This window comes from Mizuhopecten yessoensis, unplaced genomic scaffold (genome assembly GCF_002113885.1).
Source record: "Mizuhopecten yessoensis strain PY_sf001 unplaced genomic scaffold, ASM211388v2 scaffold8995, whole genome shotgun sequence".
Classification (NCBI taxonomy): Eukaryota; Metazoa; Mollusca; class Bivalvia; order Pectinida; family Pectinidae; genus Mizuhopecten; species Mizuhopecten yessoensis.
The window spans coordinates 272,970-280,061 of NW_018407826.1; the positions used below are offsets into that span (position 1 = coordinate 272,970).

Below are 7,092 nucleotides of genomic sequence, written 5' to 3' on the forward strand. Positions count from 1 at the left end.
AAAAAAAAAGTTATTAGTTGCTTACGAAGTCATGAGAAATGAGAATGAAATCAGACTGGACACTCTCCAAGGCATCACAGAATGACTTGGCTGCCAGGTGGCATTCCAGCTGAAGTGCTGCCAGAAGTTCCATGAACCGTATGTCGAATGCAATGCGAGGTTGTTGTGGTGATGATGGCCATAAATGATATCGCATCAAAGTCAAAGCTGGTTCTTCGCATCGACAAAGAGTCACCATGCAGGTGTGTTGTGCTCCTGCAAAATTATATATCTATTGTAATATCTAACAGAAGTGAATGATGACATAAGCCATTTTCTGTTATTCTTCGATGGAAGAGATAGCCTTTTACTATAAATTGTATTTATCATAATTTCAAAAGGAAACAATAGCATATTTCAAGTAGATATCTAACAGTGCATGCTGATATGTTTTACTTTATGAAGGAGTAAGAATTGATTTATGAATAAAAATGGTAGCCATGACAGCAACATTAGATTTAAGACGAATTAAAATAACAGTTACAGTATGTACTACACATTAAAATGCATCTAAATATATAGTTAAAATACTATCCCTCTAGCACTAAAAGTTTAAGAATTACCTGTACCCTATTTACAAATTTAGAAAGGCAAATTATCAGGCTAAGAGTTGACGCTCATCTGACATCATAATGAATACAATAAGAATATGTTTTGGTAATATGCATGGGTCCCTTTTAATTTTTGACGTGTTTGCTATATAGTGTAGTTCTTGAGAGGAAGTAACTTGTAGGGAGAAATAACAGACAGACAGAAAGAAAGACTTTGAGGACCAAAATTTATTAAAACATTGTATGAAATATTTTTGTTAAAAATGTTTTTCTATTGTCAGTAATTTACCTTGTCGATAGAAAATATTACTAGAATATATCTTTTGTTTTTTAATTTTATTTACAAATGACTATTTTTATATTATTATTTACAAGTGAATGTAAGTCATTACATAATAAACCATTCCTTTTAAAGTACCTGTATGCCTTTCTGCTCAAAAATATGTAGTAAAAATAAATAAAAAATTAAAGCACATATTTAAAAAGGGCAAGACAATGACCCTTAATTATAAGATGCCATTAACAAAACCACAAGTACATGCACAACATGCTCCTAGTATCAATTTTACCAACCTTTTCCATCGACAGTATACATTGATGAGGTATATAGTGTACCGCAGTCATGACCATCTACTCTGGACACAGCATTGACATTAACAATAGGAACATACATGTTGTCCTGAAATATCAAAAGCCGTATACATCACATTCTTACAATTTTAAAAATACTTTTCTACTTCTTCATAAATGTAAGACTAGTTTCCACACACAATTTATATGTGAAAAAAAAATAAGAAAAATATATGTTAAGTCCTAATATTAAATGTCAGAATACTTACAAAAACACATCAATTTGTTTTGAAATATACAACACAAACATAAACATATAAACATAAAAACTAAAACTAAAAATCTTGAAGTAGCTAACCTACAAAATTTAAGGGAGCGAGCGAGCACATTTAACGTCATTTATCAACAATTTGTAGCTATGTATGCATGAAAGTGGCTGAATTGTCAGATCAGCTGTAACTGGTCCAAAATGAACTCTTGGTTAATGTTCCAGCACACTCAAGTACCACACCACAGATAAACAAGACACCCTAACCACACACTTGGAGGGAGGCACTACTCATGACATATATTGTAATCAGAAATAAAAGAATAGTTACCTTCCATACTTGAGGTATATGAAATAAAACAACACTGTGGATCCTCTCACAGCATACAATAGTTTGCCATTGGCCCACAATCCTGGCAATAAATGATGTTATTCACACATGTTCTGCAGAAACTGCATTCATGTGTGGCAGGGCACATTTCTTCAATGTGGGTATCAATGAGAGGTTGACGCACATTGTCCCATCCTTCTCTCAGCTTTTCTTTTCTTTTTTCATAAGAATTGTTGGGGGTATTTTCTATAAAAAACAAAAAAATAAAAATAAAGTTACCACTTGAAGAGGCAATCTAATCATGAAGGGTATACAAAAGGTTAGTTTATTACCAAGAAATAGCTGACAACATTTTGAAGAAAATATGGACACCTTTCTATTTGGATGACTGAAGATCATTCATTTGGAACCAATGTTCCTGATGGATGACAGCATTTTCAGAATAATATAGCATGAAGATATTTGACAAAATATGAAAACTTTATAACAAATTGAATATCTGACTTATATTCAACCAAATGTTCAGGTTCTATATGAACCATTCTAAAAGCTTTCTTTTATGAAATAAAATATAAATGATATAACATTGTGGTGATCTGATGATTGAGTATAATTGATTGTCAATGACACTTGCTGCCAAATTTGGCTCAGTGGTTCTTGATAAAATAATATTTTCATGAAAAGCAGGGCTCTACAATAAGGTAATTTTTAACTTGTCCAGTCGGACAAAAGAAAGTAACTTGTCCGTACTCAATATCCACTTGTCGGAATATTTTAATTGAAAATATGTTTACTCTATAAAAGATCAATTAATTTATTGTTCAACTCTTAATTACTTGAATAGTAGTGAATTATGACAGAAATGGCACAAAGTTCTAACTTATAGACTTTCTTAGTCTTATATCAAAACCCTCAAATAAACATGTCACAAACTGAATCATTCTAAGCTAATTAAGTATTATATAATTATCATTTCTTAAAGTGAAACGGCACAATGTATAACAAAATGTCATATCTATTGTAGACTTTAATTTCTTAGCCTTATGTCTACAACTGTCAATTATAAATACTAGATTAGGATTTCAATATTGATCTTTTTAATAAAAGAATGAAATGAAAGTAAGCCCTTCAATCTGTTCACAGCTGACAGATTTAAATATATAATGATTCAGTAATTCAATTTTTCGTTAGACATAGAACATGATTGGTCGGCTGGTCACTAAAATCTCAGCAAATCTTACAAATCATAATGTTCGCTGCACGACTTTCATCAGTCTCGGCTGTGTCATCATTGACCAGTCATTCTTTTCTCGCACATTACACCCGGAAATTCGTGAACCAATGAAGGTTGGATAAAACCCTACCATTTTGTCAGTTTTCTCTTGCTAGTAGTGAACACAAACTTTTTCAAATCCATGTTGGTGTTGGTTTTTTTACGACAGTGATGAATCAAGATCAATTTGATACTTCAAAACTTTTCTTGTCAATTGAAAGTGCTTTGATGTCGCTGAACGTTTCATTTGGAAGACGTCAAACATTTACATGATCAACAGAGATAAAATACACTTACGCTCCATTTCAAATATTTTACAATGGGAAATGGGCTAATTAATTGATATTGACTTTTTCTATTAATTATTTGCACTAAGTAATGTTCAACTTGTCCTCTTGGACAAATAAATAGTAAAACAGTAAAAACACACTTGCTCAGTCAAATTTTAAGCTGGTGTACCAGACAATTGGACAAGCGCTATCGTCGAGCCCTGATAAGGTTGACATTACGGGCAAAGGACGGATAAACAACGGTCACTGAACATGTATGCACACCACAACATAAGTTAATCTCAATTAATCACAAATAATGATTGGCTTTAATTTTAAACAAGAGGCCCAATAGGCCTGTATTGCTCGCCTAGTTTTGTCATATATACCTATATAAAACTTTGACCACAGAATGTTACATATCAAATATAATGCATTCAGACCAGTATACTAAACATCGAAGTTGAATCTCCTTGCCCCAAGGATGCACAATAATATAATCCATCCCTGATGTGAGGTATGGATAAGTTTATTCAAACTCAATTAAGGGATAACATATTGGGCAGGAGACACGAGGCTTTGCCGAGGGTCTTTTGAATAACCTTATCCATACCTCACATCAGGGATTGATTATATTTCTTGCATATTACCTAAACCCGTAAAAACAGCTGCTCTTCTAGTTAAGTTGTAAACTGTCCTCACATTTCTCATTTGCATATGAAGCCTGGATGGCAATTGTTAATGACGTCAATGACCCTGACTGACCCCAAAACAAACAATAGCATGACCCGAAAGGTCCCTATAATTCCTACGCCAGTCTGCGCGTGGAAGCGATCAGAATAGGGACTTCATTTAAACAAGCTGTATTTGCCTTGTTCAAAGATGCACAATGTGATATTTCAATGCATTCTGTCTAGCCATTCATAAGAAGAAGCTTTTTAAAGGTTTTTGCTTTAAACCTTTATGAAACTGGGTCCCTTTAGGGTGTGGCCATTTTTTTGACTCCAGGGACTTTATTTGAACAATCTTGAACTTCCATATTATTAAAGGGATGCTCTATGAACTATGAAGTAGTTCTTGAGAAAAGTATTTTAAGGATTTCTCTATACATCATCATGTAAAGATTCAAGCACCCCACTGTACATGACCCTAGGGCCTTCATTTGAATGACTTTGCGTTTCCTTGCTAAATATTAATGCATTCTGGCAAGTGGTTTATGAGAAGAAGATTTATCAAAATTTTCCTCAATTTGCCCCTTATTGGGCCCCAAAAGGGACCAATCTCTTTATTTGAACAATTCTGAATTCCCATCTCCAAGGCATGTTTCCTACCAAGTTTGGTTGAAACTGTACCAGTGATTCTTGAGAAGAAGTGGTTTAAACGAAAATGTTGGCACCCGACGGACAACAGACACTGCACCATGGCATAATTAGCTCCCATGGCCTTTGGCCAAGTGCGCTTAATAACAGTTGCTGGAAGATCACTACAATGTACAAAATTTTATAACCTTACCAATGGCTGAAGTTGTTGATATGGAATGATGGTCAGCAGATCTTGAGTTTGATGCCTTTTGTGTGTTAAGTGGAAACACTTCACTGCTCCCTAGACCTACTTCCATTTTTTGGCCATCAGATGGTAGAATGTACTTGACGGTGGTATTTCTTTTTCCACGACTGATAGTTGTGACTTTCAGTTTTCTCATTAATTTCCTTCGACGGATAGGCATATCTTAAATAAAGTAAACATATGTACATTATTAAGTGATTCATTTATCAACATGATAGATCATTTCAAGATATAAAGATAACTTATCTACTCATACTTTGAATTTGTAGCAATAAAGTTGCATATAAATTTATATATATGTAACTACCATCCTGGCGTACTTGTTCCACTCTTTCAAGGTCATCTGATCAAGATCACTGTGTATAAAAATGGGAGCACTACCCACATCTTACACTATATATGACGAAATTGGATTTAAATAAGCATCAAAATGAGCTTAAACTTCCCACGGTTTATACAAATTTGAGTCCCCTTGGGTGTTGGCCAAAGGATGCTCCAGACTAAATAAGGATAAAATCCCTTAATCCCTATGGTAGAAGAAGGATTTTAAAGGTTTTTACCTCTATTTTCCCTACTGGGCCCCGCCTCTTTGCCCCCAGGGGGTTAGACACACCGTTTATACAAAATTGGTTCCCTTTCAACCAAGGATGCTTCATACTAAATTTGGACAAAATCCTGTCATTCCTACAGAAGAAGGATTTTGAAGAATTTGCTGTTTCCTCTATAGTGCCCCTCCCTTCTGGCCACAGGAGGGGCACACTTGCTGTTATTATGAAATTGAGTCCCTTTTGCCCAAAGATGCTCCAGACTAAATAAGGATAAAATTCCTTAATCCCTATGGTAGAAAAAGGATTATTAAGATTTTACCTCTATTTCCCCTATTGGGCCCCGCCCCTCAGGTCCAAGGTGGGCACACCCACCATTTACACAAAATTGGTTCCCCTTTACCCAAGGATGCTCAACACCAAATCCTTTCATTCCTACACAAGAAGAAGTATTTAAAAGAATAATTTGCTATGTTTCCCCTATTTGGCCCTGCCCCTCAGGGGCCAGACCCACGGTTTATACAAAATTGGTTCCCCTTCACCCAAGGATACTTCAGACCAAATATAGGACAAATCCTTTCATTCCTAAAGAAGAAGGATTTAAAATAATATGCTATTTTCCCCTATTGGGCCCCGCCCCTCAGATGGGGGCCCTGACCCACGGTTTATACAAAATTGAGTCCCCTTGGCCCAAGGATGCTCCAGACTAAATTAGGATAAAATCCCTTAATCCCTACGGTAGAAGAAGGATTTTAAAGGTTTTACCTCTATTTCCCCTATTAGGCCCCACCCCTCTGCCCCCAGGGGGGCCACACCCACCATTTATACAAAATTGAGTCCCCTTAGCCTAAGAATGTTCCAGACTAAATTTAGTCAAAATCTACGGTTCCATTCAGGACAGGCAGCGTTTTAAAGGAAAAGTTGACGGACAGACGTACGATGCGGTATGGCATTTAATAAGCTAAAATGGAGCTAAAATGGCACCTGCGACAACTATGCATCCTGTTTTGGACTATTCCGTCTTTGCGTATTGCTGAGTTATCTTCTCCTGGGAACAGGTATTGATTGTTACGTCATTGGTTTGTGCGAGAAAATTACGTGGTTTTCTCCAAAATTGATGACGGTACTCTCACAAACAAGTGACGTAACAATCGATACCTGCTCTCAAGAGAAGATAACTCTGCAATACGCAAAGACAGAATATATAGGAATAAATTCACACTATAGAAATACTGTTTGTCATATAAATTCTAAAGGTCATCATAAATTGTTAATATGCTGACAAAAAAAATAATCATTCGAAGCGTAAGATAAGATACTGCAAATTCAAGCCTTGATCTAGATCTGATTTTGGTCCTGACATTAGCAAAAAACGGAGACACTGATTGGTGAATTCAGAGCGTTCAATAAATATCATCGATATTCTTCCTTTGATACAACCATAAATGAATAGCTCCTCAGATTTTTCAATCCGATTCGGGTACTGAACTGTCCCCTTAGAAATAGCATTTATGTCCATCATGGATGTAAATTGAAACCAACCTAGTAGGCCTACTGTAAATTACTATAAAACACTAAATACAATTTTGCTTCGTTAATAATATGACTACATGTATTTACATGTGTACACGAGTGTGTAAAGAATCAGATTTCTTCACTGTACACAGTTTAGCTACCCCA

The 7,092-nt window shown here is 35.4% G+C and overlaps 1 pseudogene; it reads right to left on the minus strand.

Moving 5' to 3' along the window:
* Positions 1-13: 13 nt before the first annotated feature.
* On the minus strand, positions 14-3,336 carry LOC110457017 (annotated as a pseudogene).
* Between the last annotated feature and the right edge of the window lie 3,756 nt (positions 3,337-7,092).